General features: G+C 41.1%; 1 protein-coding gene and 1 long non-coding RNA gene across 17 annotated transcripts in view; one reads left to right on the forward strand and one right to left on the reverse strand.

Moving 5' to 3' along the window:
• KHDRBS2 (KH RNA binding domain containing, signal transduction associated 2) overlaps positions 1–17632 on the forward strand; it is a 520773-nt gene that overhangs the window by 492471 nt on the left and 10670 nt on the right. For 14 of the 16 annotated variants that reach the window (XR_012087317.2, XR_012087305.2, XR_012087311.2 and 11 more), the window contains one exon: positions 10562–10666. The exons of the other annotated variants lie outside the window; for them this stretch is intronic. The gene's annotated coding sequence lies outside the window, so the exon portion shown is untranslated. The remainder of the gene's footprint in view (positions 1–10561; positions 10667–17632) is intronic. 16 annotated transcript variants of the gene reach the window in all.
• LOC144587023 (uncharacterized) lies at positions 5535–17365 on the reverse strand. Its single transcript, XR_013542165.1, has 2 exons — positions 13593–17365; positions 5535–12974 (listed from the first exon to the last, which is right to left on the reverse strand). It is a non-coding gene; the product is annotated as an uncharacterized LOC144587023 (long non-coding RNA).

The following is a 17632-nucleotide window of genomic DNA, read 5'->3' on the forward strand; positions in this document are numbered from 1 at the left end:
CTTCGGGTCCGGCCCCATGCTCAATGGAGGAATCCAAGTCAAAGGATGACTCACAAGTGGTCGCCTAATTTTCCCTTTAATGCCTCCAGTGTTGAAATACTCACCACCTCCCAAGGTAATTGGTTCCACTGTCATACTGCTCTAACAGTTACAAGTTTTTTTCCCTGATTTTCCTGATATTCAACCAAATTCTAGCTTCCTGTAACTGGATCCCATTATTATGTGTCCTGAAATGAGAACAGATGTTTTCTTTTCTTAAGGCTAAACATGCCAGGTTCTTGCTGTCTTTTCTCATAGGGCCTGGGTTTCCAGTCCCCTGAATATCCTTGTTGCCTTCTCCGAACTTGTTCCTGTTTGTCAGCATCCTTTTAAAAGTGTGGTGTCCAGAACTGGAGGGAGACTAGTACTTCACAAGATTTGGAGACTACACTTCTGTTAATGCAGCCTAAAATAGCATTTGCCAAGTATCCCTCCATCTTGTAACTGAGCATTTCAAGAGGAGTCCTGAGTGTAGCACAATCCTGCATACTCTATAGAACATTTGCAGTGCCTCCCTACAAGATGGATTCAGGGCTGTCAAGCCATCCCAACTGAATTCCTCTTATGTCCTGTCTTTGAAGCTTTTGTGAGTCTTATGGGGAACCTGTTGTCTCTCCTCCTTTTATGTAATCAATCTGTTTCATCAAAATAACAATATCCCCATTTTTTTTAAAAAAAAGGTACTCTTAAATTATGATTAAATAGGAACTTTAGTTTCCAATTAAACAAATCAAACAAATTGACATACTCTTTGAGGTAACTAAAAAGAACCTTCAGATGTTCATTGGAATATTGTGATCTAATAACAAAAGATCAAAGTATAACATGACTTAAGTTTTATGTTTTCCACAAAATTAAATATGATTTAATGGCTAAGATTCTGTTCAGCATCCTCACAATGAGGATGATGTAATCAGCAGCTGATTGAATCTCTGCCGTTTAAAGGCAAATTGCAATTGATTAAAGAGGATTTGGGCGTGTCCAGGATTCATACAAATGCAACTGTCAAATACATCCCAAAATCACCAAAGGAAGTCATTAATCAACAGTGATTTGCCACTGCTGATAACGTCATCCACATTGTGCATATGAAGCTGTGCAACAGGATTTCAGCCATTTTTTAAAATTTGTACTCATTTTCTGTTCCACTAAGGGGAGAGTCATGTTTGGTGGTGCTGAGAAATAAGGCCTGCTCAGTGGCTGAATCAAAATTTTGAAAACCTTGTCCTGTGAAGGTCAGGCTGCATTGTCTTTGATGGTCTCCCATCAGGTAGGGAAGATGTTCAACAGTGCTGTCTTAATGCTAGTTGTGCCAATAGTAAAGGATTAGGATTAGGCACAAGACTTTTCTGATAATAGAAATTACCTTCTGCTGGCAGAGTCCTGTTATGCTGACTGATCTCAAGAGATCTGCCAACACAACAGTCGTCCAGCAGAGCTGTTCTGCTACCTACCATCAGCTAGCCAAAAAGCCTAAAAAGGTGTGAAGAGGGAATGAACAAAGAGCTGAGTAACACAATGTTAGGCCATAGTGATCATAGTCTTAAATAAATGCCAGCATTCCCAGATTGTGAAAAGTTTGAATTGTGCATAGCTTTAGCTGGTTTCATGTTGGTTAAGCTGACCCTTGACCTTCTTGACCAGTTAGAATTACATTTTCAGAGTGCAATCCTAACTAGGTAAGATGGCTAGAGGATGGCTGATCTGACACTAAGCCAGCTCACGCTGTTCTGAGCCCAAACCTCTCCTAGCCTAGGATGATTGGAAATTATTTTGGATTACCCTAACCCTAACCTAATATTCTGCTAGCATAGCGGCTATGAGTCTGGCTTGAAAGACCTTTGGATCTGGTGAAATGCAGCTCCTCTCCCACTCCTCCCTTTCCCTGCCCCCCTTTTTTGTCCAGTATGGCAATTGATCTCAGCCAACGCAGCTGTAGCGCTGATAAGACCCAATTACACCAGCAGATCTGAGATCAGCCAACATATTGGAAGCAAACTGGCATACAAGCAGTTGTGCCAGCACAAGGCCTTCTGTTATTCCAAGTCAACCACAGCTGGCATATCCTTGAGTTTGGATTACACCACCTCTCTGGAAGGCTTGCAGGGCAGTTAGTTAGTTAGTTAGTTAGTTAGTTAGTTAGTTAGTTAGTTAGTTAGTTAGTTAGTTAGTTAGTTAGTTAGTTAGTTAGTTAGTTAGGTTTTTTTTTGTTTGTACCTCTGCCTTTCTTCTTAAAAGGACCCAAGTTGGCTCACAACATTAAAAGAACAATATTTAAAAGCTAAAAACATTAAATATACAAATATTTAAAAAGAATTAAACAAATATATTAAAACGGTAAATAAAATCAATACTGGGGGCCAGCCTAGGCTTCTGTGGAAGCGTGTTCCAGAGTCTAAGAGCGTCAACAGATAAGGCGCTCTCTAGTGTTCCAACCAAGTGCACTTTGAGGGTGATGGGACTGAGAGAAAGGCCTCCTCTGATTATCTTAATGCCCAGGCAGCCTCATGCAGTCTTTTTACATAACTTAGACCAAAGCTGTTTAGGGCTTTATATGTTAAAACTAGCACTTCGAATTGTGCCCAGAAATGGATTGGCAGCTAGTGGAGCTGTTCACCTTAACCAGCCCCAGTTAACCATCTGCTTGCTACATTTTCGACACTTTAGTTTCTGAAAAATGTGTTTTATCTACTGGTACTATCTCTGCTGTATTTTTTAAAATTAAGAACTATTTGTTGTTATTATGTGACGTCAAGTCATCTGTAACTTACAGCATCCCCATGAATGTCTCATCTTTAATTCCATCTTTTGTTCAGGTCTTGTAAACACAATGCTGTGGGTCTTTCAAGGAATCAGTCCATCTCATATTCGACCTTCCTCTTTTCCTGCTGCCTTCCACCTTTCCCAGCACTACTGGTTTTTTACATTCTTTCATCTAGCCAAGTACTTCAGGGCTCTTCAAGGGCAGAGGCGTTTCTCAGTCTGCATCCCTAAGTTCTTTTCACTGAGACATACTAGGGCTTCAACCTAGGACTTACACAAAGCACATGCTCTCCTGCCATCAGAGATATACGTATCCAAAGAACTAGTAAGGAACCAACATGCATCATGCCTAAATGCAGGGGAGTTTTATTCACAGGAGTTTACTAAGATGAAATGTAAGTTAACCTTTGGGATTAAAATTCACAGAGTCCCCAGGCAGTGTAAGTACTAACTAGGCTGGCTGCCAGGGTGGAGGTGTTGTATATCCTAGTTAGCCCATCAAAACATACAATCTTTTAGGATAAATTAGGAGAGTCTATGAATTCCCCCCCCACACACACTGCTCATATAAGACTATATGGTCATAAGTAGCTTCCAGAATTCATGAACTGCCATGCCAAATGTAGTTCATTGGCAAGACAGTATATGGTAGCACCCCTTCCTGAGGAGTCCATAACCCATGTTTATGGAAACAGTGGAGAGGGAGGGCCAATAGTGGAATTCACCCACTGTACTGTTGAAATGACACTCTTGCTCCCAACAGGGTTTCCAAACATTGTAACCTGGAAGCCCAAACATAGCCCACACTTGACACATCCTACTTCTGTCCTGTGGCTTTTTTTCAAACAGCACGCACTACCCAGGATGTGGCATGAGTGGGCTGTGTGTGCGATTCCAGGTTACAATACTTGCATGCCCTGTTGGGAGCAACAGTGTAATTTCAACAGTAGTATAGCTGAGCTCCTCCACTGCATAGCTTAACCTATGGAATTGATTATGTCACCAGTAGGGACCAAGGCCAATGGAGGTGATGGCATTCCAGTTGAACTGTTTAAAATCTTGAAAGATGATGCTGTTAAGGTGCTACATTCAATATGCCAGCAAGTTTGGAAAACTCAACAGTGGCCAGAGGATTGGAAAAGATCAGTCTACATCCCAATCCCAAAGAAAGGCAGTGCCAGAGAATGCTCCAACTACCGTACAATTGCACTCATTTCGCACGCTAGCAAGGTTATGCTCAAAATCCTACAAGGTAGGCTTCAGCAGTATGTGGACCGAGAACTCCCAGAAGTACAAGCTGGATTCCGAAGAGGCAGAGGAACTCGAGACCAAATTGCTAACTTGCGCTGGATTATGGAGAAAGCCAGAGAGTTCCAGAAAAATATCTACTTCTGCTTCATTGACTATGCGAAAGCCTTTGACTGTGTGGACCACAGCAAACTATGGCAAGTTCTTAAAGAAATGGGAGTGCCTGACCACTTTATCTGTCTCCTGAGAAACCTATATGTGGGACAGGAAGCAACAGTTAGAACTGGTCATGGAACAACTGAGTGGTTCAAAATTGGGAAAGGAGTACGGTAAGGCTGTATATTGTCCCCCAGCTTATTTAACTTATATGCAGAATACATCATGCAGAAGGCTGGACTGGAAGAAACCCAAGCCGGAATTAAGATTGCCGGAAGAAATATCAACAACCTCCGATATGCAGATGATACCACTCTGATGGCAGAAAGTGAGGAGGAATTAAAGAACCTTGTAATGAGAGTGAAAGAGGAAAGTGCAAAAAACGGTCTGAAACTCAACATCAAAAAAACTAAGATCATGGCCACTGGTCCCATCACCTCCTGGGAAATAGAAGGGGAAGATATGGAGGCAGTGTCAAATTTTATCTTCCTGGGCTCCATGATCACTGCAGATGGAGACAGCAGCCCTGAAATTAAAAGACGCCTTCTTCTTGGGAGGAAAGCGATGACAAATCTTGACAGCATCTCGAAAAGCAGAGACATCACCTTGCCAACAAAAGTCCGAATAGTCAAAGCTATGGTTTTTCCTGTCGTGATGTATGGAAGTGAGAGCTGGACCATAAAGAAAGCAGACCGCCGAAGAATTGATGCCTTTGAATTGTGGTGCTGGAGGAGGCTCTTGAGAATCCCCTGGACTGCAAGGAGAACAAACCTATCAGTTCTAAAGGAAATCAACCCTGAATGCTCACTTGAAGGACAGATCCTGAAGCTGAGGCTCCAGTACTTTGGCCATCTCATGAGAAGAAAAGAGTCCTTGGAAAAAACCTTGATGTTAGGAAGGTGTGATGGCAAGAGGAGAAGGGGACGACCGAGGATGAGATGGCTGGACAGTGTCTGCGAAGCAACCAACATGAACCTGACACAACTCCGGGAGGCAGTAGAAGACAGGAGGGCCTGGCGTGCTCTGGTCCATGGGGTCACGAAGAGTCGGACACGACTAAACGACTAAACACACAGGGACCAATTTGCAGTAATTAGAACCATCCTACTTCTGTGGCTTTTTCAACTTCTGTGTAATTCCTTTCATCATGTGAAAGCCATGGGAGACACAGAAGGGAGAGGAAGCATTTATTCATCCAGCCGTCCATCTGTCCATCCGTCCGTCCATCCATCCATCCATTCAATTTTTGGACTACCCTACAGTGAGCAGGCACACTCTGGGTGGTTTACAGGATATCATATAACAATGACAAAATCAGCAATTAAATATATTAATAATCAATGAATAATAAAACATAATAAAACAAGTGGTATAATATTCTCTGCTAAATGAAGACAAAATTAACCCCAGTCTATTAGCCTAACCACTGAAACCTAAAATAATATAGCAAACACTATGACAAATACTCACAGGGTTTCAGGTGCAAGACCATGAAAAGCTGTCTGAAAGAGCTCAGTTTTTAGTATCTTTTTGAAGATAAGAAAGGGATAGTGCTTGGGAAACTCTAACTGTAGCTTGTTTCACAATAAGGGAGCCAGGGCAGATAAAGGGCCAATTTCTAGTTGTGAATTTGCTGGCCTTCCTTGGCATTGGCACTTTTAATAACATGCGTTGTGAGGAGTGATGGGGGCAGGTAGATTGCTTCAGGGACAGATTTTTCCATTCGCTATCAAGGTCCCAAATGTTAAAAGCTTTATAGGTCAAAGTCAGCAGCACAAAAACAGACAAAGAGCCAAGGCAAATGAGCCAAGGCTTGGAAGATACCATCAAGTCTACTAGTACCTGTAATAAGTCTAGCTGCCACATTCTGGACCTCCATACTGTTTTCAAGGGGCATAACTGGGGGTGATCTACCAATAGTAAGACAAGGCCCTCAGACTCCATATAGGGTGCTTGACTTCCCCAGGAGGCTTACAGAGATACATAGAACCCCTGAGGAAAAAAACAGAAGCTTGTTGTTCATCACAATTGGCATTTATCCCAATTAATGGTTAATCCAAGAATGAAATCACACAATCACAGATAATCATATCAATGTTCATCTGAATATTGTAATATAAGCATTTTGTTGTTGCAATAGTTCCAGGCAACAATATCTCTATTGCTTCAAACTTTATTCCTACCTGTTGTCACATCCAAGAGTTTTGACGGTTGTTGTGGGTTTTTCGGGCTGTTTGGCTGTGTTCTGGAGGTTTTTCTTCCTAATGTTTCACCAGTCTCTGTAGCCAGCATCTTCAGATTCCAGGAAACACCCAATTTCCTGAAAAGAACAAAAACCTGATCCCACAGCTACAAATACTCAACAGTCCCACACACTACACCAGAACACAGACAGAATTCTAGCTCCTGTCCTCTGACGATGGACACAACAACCATCGGATACCGGCCATGAAAGCCTTCGAGAACATAGTCTTGGCAGTTGTTAGAAAAACTAGGCACATGACTTAAAATATATGAAAACTGAATTTATCAGCAAATACTTAAGCAAAAATATAAGAGCACAAATACAATAAAATATCAAAAAGAATTTTTTATATTACATTCTTGAAATACAAAAGCTTAAAGTTCTCACCCAACCTGGCTGTTAAAACCCAAGTAAAAAATCCCATTGTTGATGTTCTGGTGCCACTGCTGTTTTGCCCCATGATATCAGCATTGTTGATATTCAATGTGTGTAGTACTGTATAATGCAAAGCCATCTTGGTATAAATAAATGCCCAGTCCTATGTTGTGTGTCCTACCTTCACATATTTATAGCTCTTTCCTACTGTTTTCATTTCCCCTTATCTTGTTTTACTCACCTAACATTTTCACCCTTAGGAAATTCTAAGTGTTCTAGCCCAATTTAAATCTGCATTCATTTTGTCCCTATTCAGTTTTCATAAGGTGGCAATCATTTGTTTACATAACATCTTTATTTTGATGATTCTGCAACTTTAGAAAACTGCTACCTTCATTTCTCCTAATCTATGAGTTTCCTGTCTGATGTCTTCCCTCTCTATCAAAAACATTCTCTTAAAACCTACACATTGAGGATTTTACATTTTCCAAACGGTGGCACTCAAGGTCAATGAAAGATAAACAAATATTTAGCTGTCAGAAAACTGTTTACAGATTCTGGAACCTTGATCTGCAGTACAGTTGGTCGATTGTTTAAGGTGTTATGTAATGACTCAGTAGCCATTCCAAGCCATAGTTTTAAACTGTGTTTTCCTTTTAAGGCTTCTTTCCTGACCCCCCCATAATTTTTTTTCAAATGCTCTTATTAAACACAACATTTCAAATATTGATAAGGTGCTCCTGGTCACAGATGAAACCTGAGCCTCCATTGTTAGAGCCAAATCCAGAAGTACCCCCCAAGTTACTTTCAGGGGAAGTATAACCCCATCTAGACTAGGCAAATAACCCTCTCTAGTCAGTCAGTTGAGCAGCACAGCAGGAGAACCTCTCTTTTGCATTGAGTCTGATGGAGTTTCAGTTCATTGGCCTTCCTCTAGGCTATGATTGTGGATAAGCAGCAGTCTAGAAGTTGCATGGCATCACCTGCGATGAAGACGAGAAATACAGTAGCAGCTTAATTGCCAAAAAATGTCACCATCAGATGATGTTAGCGGCAGGGGAAGAATTTTGGCAATTAAAGATTTCCTCCTTCCATCTCATGCCTCCTGTGGCTTCTACATGATGGAGGGGTTTACAGAGGAGTCAGAAAAGCCATGAGATAGGAAGCTTTTAATTACTGAAAATCACCTTCTGCTGGTGACATTGTCACCCTTCTACAGGTGTAAGTTACTCAATAGGATTTTACCCAGGATGTATTATGAAAGAAATAGAACACAGCTGGCATTGCATAGCCCCTGCAAATTCAGGAATTGGATAGGGGCAACCCTGGGTGGTCTAGCCTGTTGCATAGCAACTTGACTGCAAGTTAAAAGACCATTGATCAATAATTTGCAATCCTGGGCTATGGCAATATTTCTGAAGTTAAATCCTTCATTTTATTGTCATGGTAAATATGAGTCTCCCACCCCGGAATTCTAACGATTGTCGTGATAATGTCTGGAAGGTGCTCTCAGACTACTTTCTCGATTTGAAGACACTTAAAAGTTCAGGAACAGCCAGCACTGCTTAAAAACGACATCCCTGTAGGACATTTGTTTGTTTCTTGGCTTTGCTTGCTTGCTTTTTCTTTGTGTTTTTTATGTCAGGAAAATAACATAGGAAATAAAAATATGTTTTTTTCACTTTCCTGAATAATTTCTTTAATGTGCAGCAACCCCATAAAAATCTGACTTTATTTATTACAAATAATAAAACTGTGATGCTAAACGTATCAAATGCAGATCAGTCCAACTGCATAATTTTCGATGAAGAGGTGCTTAGTAGAAGAAAAATGAACTCTGAAATGCCTCATTCCCTCTTAATCAAAGGCAGTCGGCATCAAACCCGAGTCAGTCAGGTCCCTATTCTTTGTCCCTATTCTGGTGCTTTCTTGTGTAGACCTGGGGGGGGAGGGGGAACAGTAGGGCAGCTTTTCAAACATGCCATCTCATTTGTTTCTGTCAGGAACAAACCCTAGCATCTACTCGTGTCACTGGAAGACTGAGGAGAATGAGTTCTTTGTAATTATAGTTGGTCCATTAAAATAAATTTGCAGTCAGCCTATCGAAGGCGACTTAGGATATAAAAATACATGCAATTTTTGATAAGATTTTTTTTCTCCTCCAACTTCATGTTCTTGTCTGATTGTGTCCAGTTGCTTCAGAGGAGACAGGAATATTAATGATTAATTGCCTCGGTGCTGGGGAAGCAGAGACTTGTAATATATCATTAGAAGTCACAGATCAGGAAGACCAAATGAAAATATTCTAGATAAATATTTTATTGATACATTCAGTTAGTACTACTGGCTAGAAATCATTTGCATGGAGAATCAGCCATGGCACCTTTTCATTGAAAACATATTATTTAATGGTAATTTTACACAGCCTCCTAACACGTCATTCAGAGGGGAATGTGTTAATTAATAGGCACCACTGCAGTTGCAGGGAAGTCTGTCTTTCAACTCTTGTTTTGAATCAGTGTAAGCTCTTCTGTGGGACAGAAAACAGAATTATGGAGTGGTACCGATCATACCTTACAAATGGCAACTTTCCATCACAGGGTTAACCCCCAACAGTGTGGTGAACTTAGCATCACCTTTCTATGGCTTGGCATGCACACAGGTCATCTCAACTTGACCTAGGATGATCTGTGATGATTTATTATGTATGTAGGCCACCTGGAGTAGACTTTGTCTAGGGGGGGTGCGGGGTAAAAATCTAATAAAAGTAAAGTAAAAGTAGGAATCATTCTAAGCAAGTTGTGTGGAAGAAAAACAACACCTTTTGTCTCTGTAGCTTTCCTCATCCTATGTATGGAGAGAAAGACCAAATCCAGTAAGATTTCCCCACGTCCAGAATGCTTGTTTGTCCTTTCTTCCTTTTTAATCTCTGACAGGGTTATCATTAAACTTCAGAGGTTCTTAAATTGCTTCTTGGAGTTTATTTGTCAAATAACTCAGGGTATAAAAGTAGCACCATAAACATTAATTGAGCAGCCATTAAGCAGGATGGCTGTTTGTTTTTTTGGCTGATAGAGAACATAAAGCTTCATACCCTGTGGTGGAAAACAATTAGATGCGATGATGAACGTGCTATTAAATACCACTCCTACCACCCTTTGGATATCAGTTTAGCCATATGAAATAGCAACCAGCTGTACTCAAAAAGCATATACGAGCGATTAGAAGTCATATTTTTACTGTCATGTCACAGTCTGTTATGAATGGCATAGAGTTTCTAATGCTGTATGCTAATGGCAGTGACTAATGACAGTCATTATCTCCATTTATACTCATAAAAACTTTCTCTGGGGAAACTGATCATAACTAGAATACTGTTTAAAATTAAACAGTGTTTTTTCTAAAATTCAGGGTATAAAATCAAGTTAAGTAACAAGAAGTTGGCTGCCCCATTTGTTTTGTTTGGAGTTTGACAAGTACAGCTGCCACCTTTGCCAGCTACTGACTTTGATTTCAGAAGTGCACTGGGTACACTGATGTAGTATGTCTATGGGCATCCTGTCCTGGGAACCTCTGTCCTGAAAGGCAAGTGTAAGTGGAACTTTGCCACAGAAAACCAGTATGAGATCTCCATTTGACGTTGCCAGGTCTGAGGCTTAAATTTATTTTTTAACAAGGACACTGAATTTCCTCATCCACTTCTGATTTCAGTTATGAATTCTGCTTCCTTGACAGGTACAGAGCACTTCATTATATGCACGCCTGGAAACCCTTAAATGGATGAGGCAGCTATTTGCATCTGATAGGAGCTAAGTGGGACATTAAATTAATGCCAAACAAGTGAGTGCTCATTTTGGTTTCATTATATATGGCTGCAGTACAGCAGTAATGTGTTGACTCTTATGTGCTGACAACTTCTATATTTCTTTGAAACCTCCCTGAGAGCTAGACATGGAGGAATAAATTGCCACTCTAGGTGATAACATTAGCAGAAGATATATTCACAATAATTGCACACAGGACTTCAAATATACACCAGAATGTTCGTGGGTTGTCAGTTTTCATGAAGGTTGACTGCCATGAATGTGCATTTTCACAGCTTCAGCTTGGAGTTGAGATCCCCATTTGTGGACACTGCAACTTGGGGGAAAACTTTTCTCATGGATACATAGTTCATATTCACCTTATGAATTACAAGTAAACCCATGCATTCGGCTTTTATCCGTCATGCCTTAGCTTTTATCCATCATGCATTCCAACTGTGCAGCTCTACTCTATTTGCTTTATATATTCCATGTATTCTTACCTTGCAATATCAACTCAAAGGAGTGACAATGCCTTCAGTTTGGTACCTATGGGAGAGCTGATCCAAAAGGTTGCCAAAAACAAAAACCTTTTGAGGAACATCTACAGCTCCAATGGCCTAAACCCAATATCTGGTCCGAGCAGCATAGACCCACTAAATTAATGAGATTGATGTAACTGTCAACTTATCATTTAACAATTGACCCAGTGGGTTCACTCTACTTGGGACTAGCCATAGGATTTAGATGGCGGGTGGGGGAGAAAAAGATTCATTGTGTGAGCTGTCTTCCAAAACACATCCATAGAATTTACAGTTAATCATCTATCAATATTCCTCCATACTTGTGAATCCATTTGCTAATTTTCAGCAATATCGTTTATCCGTGCAATCCTTAAATACAGTGGACCCTCGACTTACAGACGGCTCGACTTACAGACTTTTCGAGTTACAGACTTCTCTGGCTGCAAAATTTAGGTTCGACTTGCAGCCTGAGAATCGACCTACAGACCAGAAAAAAAACCAAAATGGAACAAAAATGGAACAAAAACAACTGGTTACGGGATTAATTGGTTATCAATGCATTGTAGGCCAATGGAGACTCAACCTACAGACTTTTCGACCTGCAGCCACCGTTCCAATACGGATTAATTCCATAAGTAGAGGGTCCACTGTATATGACAACTACACAGAATTTCAATCTTCAGGTCCCTTTTTCTAAAATAATTTAAATAACCTGAATGAAATTACTCCACAATTAGATTTTTGAGCCCTGCAGCTTCAGTTGACAATAAGGATGGAAGTCTCAGTGCTGAACGTCCACTGACTTTTCATTCATGTGTTACTACAATGCAGTAAATTAAAGAATTTTTATTAGTGGTGGTACTTGACCTATCAAATGTTAACCAAATATTGCAAACCATGACTATAAATTGATTAGTTATTCCTAATTTATTAAAATAATAAGAAAAACGAGTGACTGAAATACCTGTCTTTCAGAGGTCAGTCCCTCACAGATTTATAGAGTATTTTATGCAAAACCCTTTCCATTACATAGCATGCTGGAACCCATTGTTGTACACTATTTTTTGGTGGTTTGCTGGAGTGACAAAGCTTGCCATGATGAAGTAAACATTGTGTTACACACTTCTTTTCATCATTCCATTTGTTATATACCCAGTGTAGTGTAGTGGACAGAGTGACAGACTGGGACTCTGTAGACCAGGTTTCAAATCCTCGTTCAGCCATGGAAACTCACTGGGGGATGGTGGAACTGGTAAAACTACTCTTTAAATATCTCACTTAATTTGAAAGCCCTGTTAGGGTTGCTATAAGTCAGTTCTGACTTGACAGCATGTAATAATGACAACATACGTCCATGAAATGTCTTACCACCAACATAAAAAAACCCAGCCATATCTGAACAATATAACTTCCTATCTGTTCACATGGATTTCTAATTATTTATACTCTTGATTCCAGTGATTTTAATGGACCACATATTTTGACTTCATGCTTTCTGGGTTCATCACATTTTGAAATACTCTGCTGGGCATTCTCTAGCCCACAAGATGTTGAGAGCATGCTTCCATAAAAGGCCTCGTAGACATTTACTGACTACTGTTCTCATTCAAACTCTTTTGATGGCAGTGTGGGAGAGAGATGTCATGGCACACCCCTTGGTCATTGCTATTGGCCTGTAAATCTTCAGTGGACCTTTCCATAGTCATAACGGTCTGTATAAACTTAGTGCATTAATGTTTAATAAATTAGAAATGTTCAAATCTTCCACTGTTTCCTAAGAGAGCCTCTGCTCCCTGTGAATCCTTAGGTACTTCTAAATATCTATAAGACAGAGAGAAAAGTAATTTCAGGATTAGCCCTCCATATGTCATGTTCAAGGCATGACAATTTTTGAGCAATTTGCATCCAGCAGAGCCATAATCTCCCTGCTTAGCATCAAAGAAATAAGAAACAAAAGTGTTTGAACAAATAAAGAAATAAATAACATAAAAACCAGTTGTTTGCAGTTGACCTTTAGGCCTCAATTCTGCAAGCCACATATTACTTTTCCTACATTAGATTTGGGACGAGAATGCTGTAAATAATAAGCACTGTGCAGGCCTCTGGTATTAGATTCCAACTGGCTTTAACAATTTTTAAGCTCTGTTGGAGAATCAGATAATTTGAAATTGAGATGCAGATGATAAATGAATGCATCACAAACCAATGCACCAATCTGTCTTTTGTTTTGTTTACATGACTTTTGCTTCTCATTTTAAAGTAAGACTATTCTCTTTGCTCTCAAAAGTACTAGAACCCAAGTTGTTCCAAAGGTCACATCATGAATCAGACAGATTTGAATAACTTGTATTGACTAAAATGTCCATATTATGTGTAATAATTCCCCAATGAAGATGAATTTTAAGAATATCTTTAAAAGTGCTTGTAAAAAAAAGTTACCTGGTAAAAGTTAGTTTTGTACAGTTTTGATGACCTTAGGAAGAAGTATGCATCCATTTCCATTTGGATGTTTCCTTTGCTGTTTTCTCGCAGAATCAATATTCCATGTACGTATTTGTTACTTTTCCTTTCCCTTGTTGAGAAATTAAACTAAAACTAACCAGAGAGAAAAAGAGAGGAATGAGATTAAACAAAAAAGTGGGTGGGTGGATGTGGGGATTTTGCTAAGGCCACTTGTTACTTGTTCATATCTCCTGCATACTGCTTTACAAATGGCTGCAATTTCATTTCAATGAGACGAAAGAGCCATATGGCTCCATTATATGACTGGCTGATTTTATAGGAGGTCTGAAGAAACTGTTTGCAATATTTAAGTAAGCATAGATGACTTATTTTAAGACGGAGAATTAAAGGCAGTTTCACATATCCCCTGTTCCAACATAGGTGTTAAAGTGCCTAATGTGATCACTGGTATTCAGGGTATTTTTATATCTAGCCCCTTGATTCTTACACAGATAATTTTAGGGTATATTCTTTTGTGGAGCCCTTGTTGCATGCAAAAAGCAATAAAAATTACATAAGAAGAGTCTTCCTGGTTCACATAAATAGTGGCCAATAGATGTTAAAGAGGGCTGTGTATTCAGATTCAGAATCACCAAATACTAGCATGTTCAGATACAGTGGTGCCTCGCATAGCGACGATAATCGGTGCAGCAAAAATCGCTGCAAAGCGATTTCGTCGCTATGCGATATTAAAAAGCCCATAGGAATGCATTGAAACCCCTTCAATGCGTTCCTATGGGCATCAGACTCACCTTTAAACGAAAATCCTCCATACGGTGGCCATTTTCACTGCCTGGTAAGCGAGGAATCCGTCCCAGAAAACAGCAGGCGGCCATTTTTTTTACCTGGTGGCCATTTTGGAACCGCCGATCAGCTGTTAAAAAATCATCGCTGTGATGATCGGTAAGCGAAACAGGGTACCGATCATCACAAAGCGATTTTTTCCCATTTAAAACATCACAATGCGAACGCAAAATCTTCATCGCTATGCAATTTCTTCGTTAAATGGGGTGCCCGTTAAGCGAGGCACCACTGTAGTTTCAAATATATCTGAATTTGAATTTGATAGTTCCAAATATATATAATTTCTGATATCCACAGTCTCATTTACTCCTGTAGATTAGAAAGCAAAAAGCTAGGTTTCTGCTTGCTAGAGGAAGAACTGAATGTGAAACCTGTTTCTCAGGTATCCTAGACTGAGAAATGAAAATTAAAGACACCCTAGCACCAAGGGTAGTCCCCTTGGTAGTGGGGACAGAGAACTCAGTGTCTCCTGATTAGGATTGCCATGAGTTTCCCAAGGAAGTGGGGCTGTGTTGAGAGCAAAACCTATAAATGATATCTGCCTGCATCAGTGAAATTGGGAAGTAGGCACAGAAACCAGAAGGTGTTTTTTTTTTTCAATTTGGTTCTTTCCAATTGAAAGGTGGGCATAGCTGCTGATAAATCCCCTGGGTACTTGTTAGGGTATGCTCTGGTGCAAGCCTACACTGTAGCAGTTTTCTCTGTATCCTTTTCTGAACCCTCAATTTACATTTGTCTTCTCTACATCTCATTGTACCTTGTTTACTTAATATAGTTAGCAATATTAACGTTTAATGCACCCACTGAAGCATCTTCGACTGAGAGGAGGGAGAGAAGGAGAGGAAAAAGACAAACTACAACTGCTGTTATGATCCTTGCCCTAACAAAATCTGCCATGCAGATATCTTACTCAGTACTCACTCTACGAAAGAAAAACATGCAGCAGGGCAGACTATGTGTGTCTCTGCCAAAGAGGTGGCAGAAGCCTCTGGTTCAAGGAGCCAGTAGGAGTGAACCTCAGATACGTTCTAGTGACATTTGTGCAATCCAGCCAGGACAGAAGAAGGTGAAGAAGGCACTTTTCTCCAAAAGAACTGATAAGCCAGAAAAGGACACGTATGGCAACAGCACTCAGATTGACATGCTTTTGTGGCTGGGAGATTAATGAAGAACACCAGAAATTGCCTTCCATATCCAAACCAAGCAGCTCCAACATATTCAAGGAAGGATTTATCCTAGCCCCTGTTCCCAGAAAATCTCCCCTGTGCAAAGCAGCCTTGTAGTTGGTGGAAACTACCCTTCAAGTGCATCCACATCAGACATGGGAGAAGAGGAGACTGAGGGGACTTAGCTGGGCACCATTTCAGAAACATGTGACACTAAAATCACCCCTGACCTTTCCGTCAGCTGCCAGAAGTGGAGCGATGACAAGTTAGCAGTTCCTGTTAGAAACATGTAGTCAAAAACTGGAGCTCCCACAAAATCAGTAATCTAGAAACATTTTTGACAGTGTGCACAGATGCTCACAGGCTGAGTCCGAGCATTGCAAGAAGGTGCTCAAGTGTGGGCAGGACTTCGGCTACCCTTCCAATAGTAGCATGCTCAGCCATCTGAGAACTCAGCACAGGACACTGCACCTGACAAATGAATCGGGTACTATTGAGGCGAGTGGCTTCCTTATTGTGACAGTAAGAGTAATCAGAGGACAAAGGTTGAGCCACCAACAATCTACCCACTAATTTTCAGTCTCCTGGGTGGGACTCCGTTTCTCTTGCCAGCGACTGCTCCCCTGCATATGCAACTCTGCCCCCCCCCCGGGGACACACATTGCAACCAGAATCAAAGGGATTGTGTGGAGGAGAAGGAAAGCTCTGCGGGGGGGGGCAGAGTCATCCGCATGCAGTCACACATCTTACAGAGAACCTTGGCCACCAGTCCAGGGAAGCAGGGAGGTAGATGGGCAAATTACAAGAGGTGGGAGGCAGTAAATGCTATGCCCGCGTCTCAAGAATGAGTTCTTGGCTACCCTGAAGTTGCATGGAAGGGTGCAGGAAAAGAACTTCTTGAAACGTAAAAATGCCAGGATTACTCATCTCTTCAGGAAAATAATAGCCCTAGATGACCAGCCATTCTCTCTGGTGGAGAACACTGGTTTCTGTAGGTTCGTGGCAGAAATGGTACCAATTGCCATCCTGAACAACTGTTAGCCACAGGATGTGCTAGATTTATACTGGAGTATCTGGCAAAAGGTACAGCAACACTTGGCCACAGCACAGGTGGTACATTTAATAAGTACCGTCTGGAGCAGCCAGGATGCAAAACATGCCAATCTCTCCCTGCCAGGACACTAGTGAGAACTGAAAGCATCAGGCATAGGGCAACACACAAGGGTAGGATACAAATGGGTGCTATTGAATGTGGCTGCGACGCAGGGCAGCCACACAGCTCACAACATTCAAGAGGCACTGAGGGACATGTTGTAGCAGTGAAGTCTAGCTACAGAAAGGCAGTCTGTTTGTCACAGAGAATGGAAAACATCGTGGCAGCACTGCAGGTGCGGAAAATGAAAGGGGTGCAATATAGGGCCCCCACTCTCAACCTCATAGTGTGGGGTGCTTTGCAGGGTATGGAAGACGCATGCCTAATATAACCTAGTGGGCACAAAGATGGCAGAGCAGTAAGCTGTTGCAGCAGAAGCAAGAAAATAGGGATTGCCCTTTGTGGAAGAAGGAGGAGTATATTCTTGTAACCCCCCCCCCAAATTAAACAGTAGGCAATGGATATTAAGCAGTGAGAGTGGCCAATGCCAGTCAATTTTCCATTACATGCAGCAGAAGCTAATGAAGAAGATCCAGCTAGCAGTCAAGTGTCACAAAGAGCGGGAGGAAACTAGCAATGTTTGTAGTACCCCAGATACCAGTAGTTGTATTCTAGAGTCCAAGTTTCTCCCCCCTGCAACTGCAGACTATCCCAGAAACTGTCTTGACAAACATGGCAGGGGACCTATCCTCTAGTGGTCTCCAACCTTGGGCCTCCAGATGTTCTTGGACTGCAACTCCCAGAAGCCTTCACCACCACCTCTGCTGGCCAGATTTCTGGGAGTTGAAGTCCAAGAACATCTGGAGGCCCAAGGTTGGGGACCACTGCTCTAGAGCACTGGTTCTTAACCTTGG

Source organism: Pogona vitticeps, chromosome 1, assembly GCF_051106095.1.
Source record: "Pogona vitticeps strain Pit_001003342236 chromosome 1, PviZW2.1, whole genome shotgun sequence".
Classification (NCBI taxonomy): Eukaryota; Metazoa; Chordata; class Lepidosauria; order Squamata; family Agamidae; genus Pogona; species Pogona vitticeps.